A 15,429-nucleotide genomic window follows, 5' to 3' on the forward strand; every position below is an offset into this window, starting at 1 on the left:
AAGACATGCTCCCAATTCTTATAAAAATCTTAGGGTTTCAATATATATTTTTTCTTTCACAATAACAGTCGAAAAAAAAATCCTTGAGTAACCTGAGATCCCCCCCCCCCTGAAATTTAAAGTAACCTCAAATCGAAAACAGTTCTCTCTCTCTCTCTCTCTCTCTCAAATAATCACATAAATGCATAACCAGAAATATCGCTGGAATACCACAGTAATCTCTCTCTCTCTCTCTCTCTCTCTCTCTCTCTCTCTCTCTCTCTCTCTCTCTCAGAATGTCATACTATTAATGATCCTTTAATTCCTTATCAAATTAACATAAATATAGATTCGTAACATAAATAAATAAATCAATCAATCAATAATGCTTGGAATCCATAATAAAGAATAATAAAAACCGACCTTAGATATAATAAAAATACATCCCCCAAAATAATTATGAAAGTAAAGGAATTAGTTTTATTATTTATCTATATATAATCCAGACGCCTTGATCCTGGAAGGGGTGGCTACAAACAAATCGCCTCCATGTCACCCTGTCCTCCACCTCACGCTGCCCTTCCTCCAACTCACACCAACCTCTCATCTCACTCTTCCACCTCATCCTCGGTCTTCCCCTTCCCCCAGCCCCCTCCACCTCATCCTGTCTCCATCTTTCTTCCACCTCATCTGTCTGTCTGCCTCACCTTCCGTCCCCTTCTTCCCCCCCTCCACCTCATCCCTGATCTCCCTCTTCCCCTCCCTCCACCTCATCCTCGGTTCTCCCTTCCCTCCTCTACCTCACTCACATACCTCTCCTTGTCAATCTCTCATCCTCCATTCTCTCCAAAAGAAGGATATATCTCAAGGTCTTTTTGCTTTCCAGGTATCCACAGCAATATATATGTTCTTCGGATTCATGGAAAATAATGCACCGGTATCAGTGAGAGAGAGAGAGAGAGAGAGAGAGAGAGAGAGAGAGAGAGAGAGAGAGAGAGAGAGAGAGAGAGAGAGAGAGACAGAGAGAGAGAGAGAGAGAGAGAGACAGAGAGAGAGAGAGAGAGACAGAGAGAGAGAGAGAGAGACAGAGAGTATATTATAATGATCCGATTTCTGTATTTGTCTGTCACCGTAACACAGCAAAAAGGCGGAGAGAGAGAGAGAGAGAGAGAGAGAGAGAGAGAGAGAGAGAGAGAGAGAGAGAGAATCTATATTATAATGATCCAATTTCTGTATTTGTTTGTCACCGTAATACAGCAAAAAAGGCGTAACGCAATTTTTTTTTAGAGCAAGGTACCGCTAAAATGCTCAAACTTGAATAAAACAATTTCCAGTCCAATCGGGCCCCCAGTTCCCGAATTATGACTCACTGCTAGCCTTTTGACATCGAGGGGAGGCCACCTACTAACAGAATAACGAAAAATCTCTTACCTTTGCGTACGGCCAAATCTTCACCATCCTCGTAGAGAGAGAGAGAGAGAGAGAGAGAGAGAATTATAAACAAAAAGACACCTTACCTTTCAGTACAGCCACATTTTCATCCTCGTCCCTAAAAAGAAGAAAAAAGAAAGAATTAGTTTTGCAGATTATTCCACGTAGCTCAATGGACGAAACAGACAACACTACGGCTCTGCATCCATTAAAACAGCACTTCTTCGTGACTAGCATCATATTCTAGTGTTAATCTACTGTACCATATAGCACTTCTTCGTGACTAGCATCATATTCTAGTGCTAATCTACTGTACCATATAGCACTTCTTCGTGACTAGCATGATGTTCTAGTTAAGCTACTGTACCAAATAGGACTTCTTCGTGACTAGCATCATTCTAGTGTTAATCTAATGTACCAAATAGCACTTCTTCGTGACCAGCATCATATTCGTGTTAATCTACTGTACCACATAGCACTTCTTCGTGACTAGCATCATATTCTAGTGCTAATCTACAGTACCAACTCAGCACTATAGTTTTTTCATTTTAACTTGGCCCAGATTCTTCTTTTAGCTGCTTATTTTTCGTATCTAAGTGGCAGATGACAGTACCACGCCTCTACATCCTTTCCATCGCACTTCTTCGTGACTAGCATCATATTTCAGTGTTAATCTATTCTACAACTCAGCATTCAAGAGGGCGAGATGGCAGTTTTAGGCCGAGTTAGCGTAAAAAAGTATCATGGAGAGGAGTGAACAGAAAATGCGAAAAAGAGAATCAGAATTTGTTAAAAAATAAAAAATAAATAAACAATTAGAATAGGTTTACCTCAATTTCTTTCGCTTTTAATAATTATATAAACCCTCTACTGTGACTTTTTCTTTTATTATTATTATTATTATTATTTTTATTTATTTCCTTTTTTTTTTTTTTTTTTTTTTTTTTTTTTTTTTTTGAAGGAGTCAGTTTTGCTACCACATGAAAATTTTCTATCTTTCTATCTATTGCCAGACGCCTCAATCCCGTTTGGGGTGGCCACAAACAAATCGCCTCCACATCGCCCTGTCCCACGCCATTTCACTGCCCCGCTCCCAACTCACACACCCCTCTCTCATATACCTCTCCAGCCCATCCCTCCATCTCATCCTCGGCCTCCCCCTCCCTCTTCCCCCCTCCACCTCACTCACATACACTCTCTTCGTCAGTCTTTCACCCTCCATCCTCTCCACATGAAAATTTTACTTGGAATAGATTGTTAGTGGCGAAGCAGTTTCTTTTCCATTTACACCTTCAGCATATTTTTCCTTTATAATTCCCGCTGCCTCTAGACGATTTTATTCAGCGTCTGTTTATCTACCTTGTTCACATCTCGTACTGAAGAGGGTCGGTCTGTTTTTCCTGTATGCTGTGATTTCTCCACCTTAACCTGGCCCAGATTTTCGTCCTCTTTTAGCTTTTGTCACGTGGTTCAGTGGCTCTACATCCTTTCCATAGCACTTCTTCGTGACTAGCATCATATTCTTGTGTTAACCTACTGTACCAACTCCGCACAATAGTTATTTTACCTTAACTTGGCCCAGATTTTCGTCCTTTTGCTGCTTATTTCTTGTATCTCAGACGCAGAACACAATGCTACGGCTCTACATTACATTCCATAGCACTTCTTCGTGACTAGTATCATATCCTAATGTTCATCTACTGTATCAACACTATAATTCTTTCACCTTATCTTGGCCCGGATTTTCGTCTTTTTGCTGCTTATTTCTTGTATCTCAGCGGCAGAAGGCAACGCTACGGCTCTACATCATTCCATAGCACTTCTTCGTGACTAGCATCATATTCTACTGTTACTCTATTGTATCAACTCAACACTATAATTCTTTCACCTGATCCTGGCCCAGATTTTCGTCCTCTTGCAGATTATTTCACGTAGCTCAGTGACGAAAATGACAGCACCACAGCTCTACATCCTTTCCATAGCACTTCTTCGTGACTAGCATCATATTCTAGTGTTAATTTACTGCATCAACTCAACACTATAATCCTTTCACCTTATCTTGGTCCTGATTGTCGTCCTTTTGCAGATTATTTCACGTAGCTCAGTGACGAAAATGACAGCACCACCGCTCTACATCCTTTCCATAGCACTTCTTCGTGACTAGCATCATATTCTAGTGTTAACGAACTCAGCACTATAGTTTTTTCATCATAACTTGGTCCAGATTTTCGTCCTTTTGCTGCTTATTTTTCGTACCCCAGTGGCAGAAGGTAATGCTACGGCTCTACTTCCTTTCCATCGCACTTCTTCGTGACTAGCATCATAATTCTAGTGTTAAGCTACTACACCAACTCAACATTCAATACACAGAGAGGGCGATTTTACACCAAGTTAAAGTGAAAAGTGTAAATACATCTCTCTATTATATGAAGCATAATTTCCACTTTCTCAGATACCGTAATTTTGAGAAGAGTTCTGTGTAGCCAACTCTGACCTCTCCTTAGCACCTCTTCCTTAGCGATTTATTTTTTGGATATGGCTGGTTGATATCCTTATGAATGTTGCCTATGCTGAGTATGGCGACATTGGAATGCTTTGTGTCGCACGCAGGACATTAACGTGTAATAAGCATAATAAGTCGCTAGGGAAAAGGTGTTAGGGAGCTTCCTTAACCGACGAGAATACGGACCCTTCTCACCTAACTTGCCCGAACGCCACATTATTCAAACTTTATTCCACCCAACCTCACCCAGTCAAACCTCATCTAATTTTACTTAACCTCACCTCACTTCACCTGACCCAACTCAACCCAGACTAGCCTAACCTGACCTATCCAAACCTAACCTGACCTAACCTAACCTAACCTGATCTGACCTATCCTAACCTAACCTGACCTGACCTATCCTAACCTGGCCTACCCTGACCTGACCTATCCTCGCCAAAGCCAAGTTAAATTCACCGCACCACACTACCCGAAGCTACCCTCACCTCTCACACCAGCTAACCCAACTTAATCTCATCCACAACCCAGTCTGTACCTGCACCATCGTCCACAAACCTAAATTTATCTTATGTAACTTATCCTACTAAACATAATCAACCTAATCTAACTAAACCAAACCTAATCCAATCTATCTTAACCCATCCCAACTTAACCCGACCTACCCTACCCTAACCCAACCCCATCTTTCTTACCCTAACCAAAACCCAATCCAACCTCCCTATTTCAACCCAACCCAACCTAACCTAACCTGACCTGACCTGACCCAACCCAACCTACCCTACCCTACCCTAACCCAACCCCATCTTTCTTACCCTAACCAAAACCCAATCCAACCTCCCTATTTCAACCCAACCCAACCTAACCTAACCTGACCTGACCTGACCCAACCCAACCTAACCCCATCTTTCTTACCCTAACCAAAACCCAATCCAACTCCCCTATTTCAACCCAACCCAACCTAACCTAACCCAATCCAACCCAACCTAATCCAACCCCATCTTTCTTACCCTAACCAAAACTCAATCCAACCTCCCTATTTCAACCCAACCTAACCTAACCTAACCTATCAAGCTCAGGTAAGTCACAACACAGGTGCCGTGTGTATGCAAGGCCTACACCCACACACCTGGTATGCTCGCGTGTTCAGTGTATCGATGGCCTCAACACGCTATCAAAAAAAAAAAAAAAAAAGTATCTCAGTGTGTGTGTGTGTGTGTGTGTGTGTGTGTGTGTGTGTGTGTGTGTGTGTGTGTGTGTGTGTGTGTGTGTGTGTGTGTGTGTACCATTATCTATATGCGTATTTGTCTACATCTAAAATCTACCTGTCGTTAAACAATGTGTGTGTGTGTGTGTGTGTGTGTGTGTGTGTGTGTGTGTACCATTCTCTTAGCCTGTCTATGTCTGCATCAATAAATTCCCTGTGATAAAGGTTACGTCTCTTGATCTACAGTTTTGGGGGCCGTATTGCATGTCTTCGGCTATTTCCAAACAACTTTCCCTTAGCGATTTATTCTACAGCTAAAGTCTCATCACTGACGCAAATAACTCGAAATGAAAGACACTAGCACATAGGATGATGTCAAGGTGTAAAAAAAAAAATAATAATAATAACAAAATAAACGGCCAAAGAAAAGGAATTACGAAGCCTCCTCCAGCATTTAGAGGAGTTGCAACGTGAACCCAGTGGACTGCAGGCTGAACTTATCCTTCCCCTGCAGTCCTCCATCCTCCTTTCGTGGGATAGGGAGGGAACTGAGGGACGTTTGTATAGCCCGGCAGCACATCCACCTGGTTATATCAGTGCCACCATGTGAAGGCGCCCCCCTCCAACACTAAGGAAATATTAGGCTATCATTAGGCTTACCTTTACCTGTGCTTAATTAATGTTACCTTTTCTTTCCTACAGGTATGGCTGGTTTTCTGACTGGGAGAGGTGGGTGGGGGTGAGTACTGAACACTAAGATTACAGGAGTGCTCTCTCTCTCTCTCTCTCTCTCCCTCTCTCTCTCGTTCTATATCACCATGTCTCATTACAAACTTACCAACTCTCTCTCTCTCTCTCTCGTCCTATATCACAATGTCCCTTATTACAAGCTTACCAACCCCCTCCTCTCTCTAACACATCTTCATATTTCATCCTTACAACTCTCAGACGATTTTCCTCAGCCTAGTATATACGTGTGGACCTGGAGGGGTTAGAAACAGCCTTCATTAACCCCTTCAGCACGATTTTTTTTCCAGCTGAATAAAATCGTCTGGAGGCAGAAGGGGGGGGGGGAAACTTTATAGTTGTGGTCCCAAACTCATCTGAAACGAGAACTCGGTGGACTGCAGGCCTAAATTGCTCTCTCCTTACATTCAGACATCTTCCTTTCGGTGGATAGGGAGGGAGGTGAAGGACGTTGGTATAACCGGGCAGTGGAGCCGCCCGGTTATATCAGTGCCCCCACGTGATGGAGCCCCTCTCCAGCACAGGGCCATGTAATGAAGGGGTTATCTCGCGGATCAGTATGTTGGTCCCCCTCCAAGTCACTCCAAGTCTGTTTTCATGTGACGGAACTGGGTCAATCACAGCACTAGAACACTAACGGCCGTAGTCTTAAACTGTGGGAAAGCGTTCACCTTGCCCTATCCGCATCTTTTGGTAGTCTTAAAGCACGAAAGGGAGAGCGTTCCCCGGTGAACGGGAGAGGATTACCACAGCGTAGTACTGGAATCCGCGGGGAGTCTCGTAGCACCCCTTCGTCATATTATAGCAGCCTTGTGCAAAAGAAAACTATGCAGAATTTGAAGGACCCCATAGTGTGTGAGATGGGAATTTTAATTTAATGATAAAAACATCGTGTAAACAAAAAAATAACCGTTTAATATTTTTATCGTTTTAAAAGACTTCACCACTTCTCCGGGGATGGTTAATTTACGACGAGACGAAAACAAAGATGAGATACTGTATCCACTTCCATTTTATTTTTCAATATTTCGACCAAACTGTTTATCAGATATGGTGCATGACACTTTTATAATTAGTTTGATTAGTACGTGAAATAATTCCTACAGTAAAGAATGGCCGAGCACTACCTAAACAGACGACTGATGCACAGCCAGTTGGTTTGAATTACGGAGTCTCATGTTTGCGTTCGGTGCGCTTTTACAAGTCCACACTATTTTGTTTTGGTTTGGCAATATATTATTCTGGTGTATTTTGATGTGATTTGAACGAATTTGTTTTTTATTTTTCGGTGTTCATGATTGGTTTTCAAATTAACCCCCCCACCCCACCCCTTGTCTTGGGGGGTGGGATTTCGGGATTCTGGGTGGGAAGAAAGGCAAAAACAAGCATTTGAGATAGAAACGGTCAAAATCGGTATGACCAGCCAAGGCGTATTCGTAGGGTTATTACTGTCTGCATGAACTCCTTTGAAGCTATGTCTGACACCGAATTTTTCCTGCGGCACAGGTTCTCCAAATCCTGTATGCCAATCTTTAATAATTAAGGGGTAAGAATTGCAAACATTAATAGATTATATTGTGTGTGCATCTTAGAAACTGTCATATGTATTGTTTTTATTTTAAGATTATAATTTTTAAATTAATCAGTGTTACCAACTCTTTGCCGCGCCTACCCACACGAAGGGGTGCGCTCTCCCGCTTTCAAGATTACCACTGACGTTGAAGGTGTGAGCTTCCACCTCGAACGGGGTGCGGGAATGGTAACCCCTGCCCTCAGTTTCAAGACTACGGGCGTAAATCCCAATTCCACACCACACTTCAATGAACCTTAGTTATGAGGTATGAACGAGTCTCCTTGGTTACTAGTGAAACCAACCTTCCACTCTGACTATACCTGGCCATCAACTGAGGAGGAAGGGGTTAGGGTCCTTAGTTATGAGGCAGGAATGGGTCTTCTTGGTTACTAGTCAAATCAACCCTTCAGTCTGACTATACTTGGCCATCAACTGAGCTGGAAGGGGTTAGGGTCCTTAGTTACGAGGTAGAAATGAATCTCCTTGGTTACTAGTCAAATCAACCCTCAAGTCCGACTACACCTGGCCATCAACTGAGCTGGAAGGGGTTAGGGTCCTGGTCTCCTTGGTTACTAGTCAAATCAACCCCCCAGAGTGGCTATACTTGGCCATCAACTGAGCTGGAAGGGGTTAGGGACCCTTGCAAAGAAGGTAAACGCACTGCTGTATAGGTATCTCGACATCCCTACTCAGTGACGACACCCTCCCGACACACCACCATACACTCCTTGGGTGGCATGTGGGTCATATTCTACAGTATGTTCACTTTAAATTGGCGGAAATTGTCGTCCCTTTTCAAATTATTTCCCGTAGCTCCGTTCCAGAATAACACATCACTTTTACTGGGTTAAGGAGAGAGGCATGAAAGCAATGCGATCTTGTTCTTGGAGAAAATTTTGAGATACACCTCCACTGCACTCACACTATTACCCCTACAATACCTAATTTCACAGGTTGTACTCTCATGGCCCCTCCCCACCACAATTCCAGCCCATCCCACCCACTCCTTTGTTCCCCACGCCCATTTTTTACCCCCTCCCCCTCCGTACAAACACACACACACACACACACACAAACACACACACACACACACACTTGGAGGACATTTTCAAACATTACACTGATTTTCACGGGATATATTTTCTGTCCCACCCCACCGCCCACCACCATCCCAGCCCACCCCACCCACTCCTATATCCCCTACACCCATTTTTTTACCCCCCTCCCCCCACACTTGGAGGACATTTTCAAACAAGCCCTACAGCATCTATTATCACAAGGTAACTTTTCCCGTCCTAGTCCCACCGCCCACCACCATCCCACCCACTGTCCCCCACGCCCACTTCATTACCCACCACACCCCCACACGCGAATATTTCACTGCACTCAAAACACTCCTTCTACAACACCCATTTGCACAAGGTATATCCTCCTTTCCCAGCCCCACCCCACACCACCACAGACTGAGCCTATCCCGCCCATTCCTGTCCCCTACGCCCATTTCTTTATCCCAATTTTTTTTCCTGTAATTTTAGCCATTACTTACTACTACATTATATTAAGAAGGATCTCTAGACACGTCTTCTCGTTCCTTGGCATCTTTTCTTTAGCGATTTATTTTCTGGATAGGGCTGGTTAATATCCTTTCGTACGTCATTCATGCAGAGCCTGGCGATGTTTGAAGGATTTATGTGACAATGAATAGGACAGGAAGGTGTAATATGGAAACTAAATCGCTTAGGAAAAGGTGTGAGGGAGCTTTCTTACCGACGAGAATACAGGGGTTAAGAAAAGCTGAGCATAACTAAGGTAAAAAGTCCACCTTCAGCTGAATAAAATCGTCTGGAGGTAGCAGGAATAAAATACAAAAGGTTACAGGACTGAAGTGGTAAAACAACCCACCGCAACCCCATCCCATGTCCTCTAAACCCCACCCCCACACCCACGCCCACACCAACACACACCAGCACCCACACCAACACCCACACCCTCATCTGTAACAAATCAACACCCACACCCACACCAAACCGACACCCACACCAAACTGACACCCACACCAAACTGACACCCACACCCACACCAAACCGACACCCACACCCACACCAAACCGACACCCACACCCACACCAAACAGACACCCACACCCACACCAAACAGACACCCACACCCACACCTCTAGGACTCAATTAATCCTGTGAACCATTGTTGCGTGGGAGGAGAGGGAAGGAGTGGGAGAGGGGAGGGAGTGGGAGAGGGGAGGGAGTGGCAGAGGGAAGGAGTGGGAGAGGGGAGGGAGTGGCAGAGGGGAAGGAGTGGGAGAGGGGAAGGAGAGGGAAGGAGTGGCAGAGGGATGGAGTGTGACAGGGAAGGAGAGGGAAGGAGTGGGAGAGGGGAGTGGCAGAGGGGAGGGAGTGGCAGAGGGGAGGCCAGATGCAGAGTAGGGACAGCAGTCAAGACAAAGTTAATAATTGATGATGATATTGATGATAAAGACACTGATGATGACCATGTTACAGGACTGGGAATAAAAATAACTGATAAATTACACAGGAAATAACTGATGATGCGATAACTAATGACAGAGACAAGAATAAAGTAACTAATTATAAGTAAAAATAACTGATGATAACTTAAAAAAAAAAAAAAAAATATGTAATTTATGATGAAGGCTCCCTTACACCTCTTCCTTAGCGATTTATTTATAGATATGGCTAGTTAATATCCTTTTGTACGTTACATATGCAAAGTATGGCCAAGATGGAAAAATATATACAACACAGAATAGGACAGCAAGATGTAATAAACAAAATAAATCGCTAGGGAAAAGGTGTTAGGGACCTACCTTAACCGACGAGGATACGGGTCTAAAGAACGATTATGCACCACAAAGAGGCTGTGTTCAAGAGCCACAACCTCCAATGCAGTGGGAAATTCGGATTTTAAGAGACTGAAAGAGGTTAAATAGGAAGATGTGCCCTCCTTACCATCCACCTCACCCCCATCCACCTCTTCCTCATCCACACCATCCACCTCACCCCCATCCACACCATCCACCTCTTCCTCATCCACACCATCCACCTCTTCCTCATCCACACCATCCACCTCTTCCTCATCCACACCATCCACCTATCCTTCGACATTCTCAAAGCGGGAATGAAACTGGGCAAGCAGCGACCGTAGATTTTTTCACATTTCTTAATACCCGTCATTTATACACCCACCCTCGCGATGGTAAGAGCGGAGAGTTGTTTTGCTGTGTGTGTGTGTGTGTTTATATCCCTGAACCACCATATCTACACCCACTGTCCTTTCCAGTGTGTGTGTGTGTGTGTGTGTGTGTGTGTGTGTGTGTGTGTGTGTGTTTATATCCTTGAACCACCATATCTACACCCACTGTCCTTTCCAGTGTGTGTGTGTGTGTGTGTTTATATCCCTGAACCACCACATCTACACCCACTGTCCTTTCCAGTGTGTGTGTGTGTGTGTGTGTGTGTGTGTGTGTGTTTATATTCCTGAACCACCATATCTACACCCACTGTCCTTTCCAGTGTGTGTGTGTGTGTGTGTGTGTGTGTGTTTATATTCCTGAACCACCACATCTACACCCACTGTCCTTTCCAGTGTGTGTGTGTGTGTGTGTGTGTGTGTGTGTGTGTGTTTATATTCCTGAACCACCATATCTACACCCACTGTCCTTTCCAGTGTGTGTGTGTGTGTGTGTGTGTTTATATTCCTGAACCACCACATCTACACCCACTGTCCTTTCCAGTGTGTGTGTGTGTGTGTGTGTGTGTGTGTGTGTGTGTGTGTGTGTGTTTATATTCCTGAACCACCATATCTACACCCACTGTCCTTTCCAGTGTGTGTGTGTGTGTGTGTGTGTGTGTGTGTGTGTGTGTGTTTATATTCCTGAACCACCACATCTACACCCACTGTCCTTTCTAGTGTGTGTGTGTGTGTGTGTGTGTGTGTGTGTGTGTTTATATCCCTGAACCACCACATCTACACCCACTGTCCTTTCCAGTGTGTGTGTGTGTGTGTGTGTGTGTGTGTGTGTGTGTGTGTGTGTGTGTTTATATTCCTGAACCACCACATCTACACCCACTGTCCTTTCCAGTGTGTGTGTGTGTGTGTGTGTGTGTGTGTGTGTGTGTGTGTGTGTTTATATTCCTGAACCACCACATCTACACCCACTGTCCTTTCCAGTGTGTGTGTGTGTGTGTGTGTGTGTGTGTTTATATCCCTGAACCACCATATCTACACCCACTGTCCTTTCCAGTGTGTGTGTGTGTGTGTGTGTGTGTGTGTGTGTGTGTGTGTGTTTATATCCTTGAACCACCATATCTACACCCACTGTCCTTTCCAGTGTGTGTGTGTGTGTGTGTGTGTGTGTTTATATCCCTGAACCACCACATCTACACCCACTGTCCTTTCCAGTGTGTGTGTGTGTGTGTGTGTGTGTGTGTGTTTATATTCCTGAACCACCACATCTACACCCACTGTCCTTTCCAGTGTGTGTGTGTGTGTGTGTGTGTGTGTGTGTGTTTATATTCCTGAACCACCACATCTACACCCACTGTCCTTTCCAGTGTGTGTGTGTGTGTGTGTGTGTGTGTGTGTGTGTGTGTGTGTTTATATCCCTGAACCACCATATCTACACCCACTGTCCTTTCCAGTGTGTGTGTGTGTGTGTGTGTGTGTGTGTGTGTGTGTGTGTGTTTATATCCTTGAACCACCATATCTACACCCACTGTCCTTTCCAGTGTGTGTGTGTGTGTGTGTGTGTGTGTGTGTGTGTGTGTGTGTGTGTGTGTGTGTGTTTATATCCCTGAACCACCACATCTACACCCACTGTCCTTTCCAGTGTGTGTGTGTGTGTGTGTGTGTGTTTATATTCCTGAACCACCATATCTACACCCACTGTCCTTTCCAGTATGTGTGTGTGTGTGTGTGTGTTTATATCCCTGAACCACCACATCTACACCCACTGTCCTTTCCAGTGTGTGTGTGTGTGTGTGTGTGTGTGTGTGTGTGTGTGTTTATATTCCTGAACCACCACATCTACACCCACTGTCCTTTCCAGTGTGTGTGTGTGTGTGTGTGTGTGTGTGTTTATATCCCTGAACCACCACATCTACACCCACTGTCCTTTCCAGTGTGTGTGTGTGTGTGTGTGTGTGTGTGTGTGTGTGTGTGTGTGTGTGTGTGTGTGTTTATATTCCTGAACCACCACATCTACACCCACTGTCCTTTCCAGTGTGTGTGTGTGTGTGTGTGTGTGTGTGTGTTTATATTCCTGAACCACCACATCTACACCCACTGTCCTTTCCAGTGTGTGTGTGTGTGTGTGTGTGTGTGTGTGTGTGTGTGTGTGTGTGTTTATATTCCTGAACCACCACATCTACACCCACTGTCCTTTCCAGTGTGTGTGTGTGTGTGTGTGTGTGTGTGTGTGTGTGTTTATATCCCTGAACCACCACATCTACACCCACTGTCCTTTCCAGTGTGTGTGTGTGTGTGTGTGTGTGTGTGTTTATATTCCTGAACCACCACATCTACACCCACTGTCCTTTCCAGTGTGTGTGTGTGTGTGTGTGTGTGTGTGTGTGTGTGTGTTTATATTCCTGAACCACCACATCTACACCCACTGCCCTTTCCAGTGTGTGTGTGTGTGTGTGTGTGTGTGTGTGTGTTTATATCCCTGAACCACCATATCTACACCCACTGTCCTTTCCAGTGTGTGTGTGTGTGTGTGTGTGTGTGTGTGTTTATATCCTTGAACCACCATATCTACACCCACTGTCCTTTCCAGTGTGTGTGTGTGTGTGTGTGTGTGTGTGTGTGTGTGTGTGTGTGTGTGTGTGTTTATATCCCTGAACCACCACATCTACACCCACTGTCCTTTCCAGTGTGTGTGTGTGTGTGTGTGTGTGTGTGTGTTTATATCCTTGAACCACCATATCTACACCCACTGTCCTTTCCAGTGTGTGTGTGTGTGTGTGTGTGTGTGTGTGTGTGTGTGTTTATATCCCTGAACCACCATATCTACACCCACTGTCCTTTCCAGTGTGTGTGTGTGTGTGTGTGTGTGTGTGTGTGTGTGTGTGTGTGTGTGTGTGTTTATATTCCTGAACCACCACATCTACACCCACTGTCCTTTCCAGTGTGTGTGTGTGTGTGTGTGTGTGTGTGTGTGTGTGTGTGTGTGTGTGTGTGTGTGTGTGTGTTTATATCCCTGAACCACCACATCTAAACCCACTGTCCTTTCCAGTGTGTGTGTGTGTGTGTGTGTGTGTGTGTGTGTGTGTGTGTGTGTGTTTATATTCCTGAACCACCACATCTACACCCACTGTCCTTTCCAGTGTGTGTGTGTGTGTGTGTGTGTGTGTGTGTGTGTGTGTGTGTGTGTGTGTGTTTATATCCCTGAACCACCACATCTACACCCACTGTCCTTTCCAGTGTGTGTGTGTGTGTGTGTATGTGTGTGTGTGTGTGTTTATATTCCTGAACCACCACATCTACACCCACTGTCCTTTCCAGTGTGTGTGTGTGTGTGTGTGTTTATATTCCTGAACCACCACATCTACACCCACTGTCCTTTCCAGTGTGTGTGTGTGTGTGTGTGTGTGTGTGTGTGTGTGTGTGTGTGTGTGTGTTTATATTCCTGAACCACCACATCTACACCCACTGTCCTTTCCAGTGTGTGTGTGTGTGTGTGTGTGTGTGTGTGTTTTTATATTCCTGAACCACCACATCTACACCCACTGTCCTTTCCAGTGTGTGTGTGTGTGTGTGTGTGTGTGTGTGTGTGTGTGTGTGTGTGTGTGTGTGTGTGTGTGTGTGTGTGTGTGTGTGTGTGTGTGTGTTTATATTCCTGAACCACCACATCTACACCCACTGTCCTTTCCAGTGTGTGTGTGTGTGTGTGTGTGTGTGTGTGTGTGTGTGTGTGTGTGTGTGTGTGTGTGTGTGTGTGTGTGTGTGTGTGTGTGTGTGTGTGTGTGTGTGTGTGTGTGTGCGTGCGCGCGTTTATATCCATGTTACCTTCAAACGGTTATTTAGAGAAAACTTAGCAAGAATAAACGAAATAAATAAAAAATAAGTCGCCGGTTGACAGTGGCTAAGCGTGATTTCTTTTCCTTATTACAGGGGACCTTGAGAAGTATATTTTTACTTCATGAGAGAGAGAGAGAGAGAGAGAGAGAGAGAGAGAGAGAGAGAGATTCAGTATCCCAGACCCCTTCTTACAGGTCAAACCATCCACTCATAAAATTGTTTAATAAAATCTGAGGCGGTGCTGGAGTGAGAAGCCTTCACGTGGTGGCAAAGATATAATTGGGTGGAGGAACTGCCTAATTATACGAACGTCCCTCAATTACTTCCCTGTTCCCTGAGAGGAGGATGGTGGTCTGCAGAAAGACAACGTAGGCCTGCAGTCTACTGGGTTCAGGTTCAGATGAGACTGGGGCTACAACAACAACAATACCACCACCACCAACAGCAAAAACACACCACACCACACCACCACCAACACCAACACCACACTACACCACCACAACCACCAACACACACACCACACCATCATCAACAACCACACAACACAGTACACCACACCACACCACCACCAGCATACCACACCATCACCAATAACACCACCACCAATAGCACACCACACAACACCATCACCAAAGCACATCAAAACCACACCACCACCACCAGCATACCACACCACCACCATACTACACCACAACACACCACCACCACCACCAACACACCACACCACACCATCACCACAACCAACACCACACCACACCACACCATCACCTTACCACACCAACACCACACCACCACCATACTACACCACAACACACCACCACCACCACCACTACCAACACACCACACCACACCATCACCACAACCAACACCACACCACACCACACCACACCATCACCTTACCACACCAACACCACACCACCACCATACTACACCACAA

Source organism: Coenobita brevimanus, chromosome 42 (assembly GCF_032717465.1).
Source record: "Coenobita brevimanus isolate Jiangsu-jjx chromosome 42, ASM3271746v2, whole genome shotgun sequence".
Classification (NCBI taxonomy): domain Eukaryota; kingdom Metazoa; phylum Arthropoda; class Malacostraca; order Decapoda; family Coenobitidae; genus Coenobita; species Coenobita brevimanus.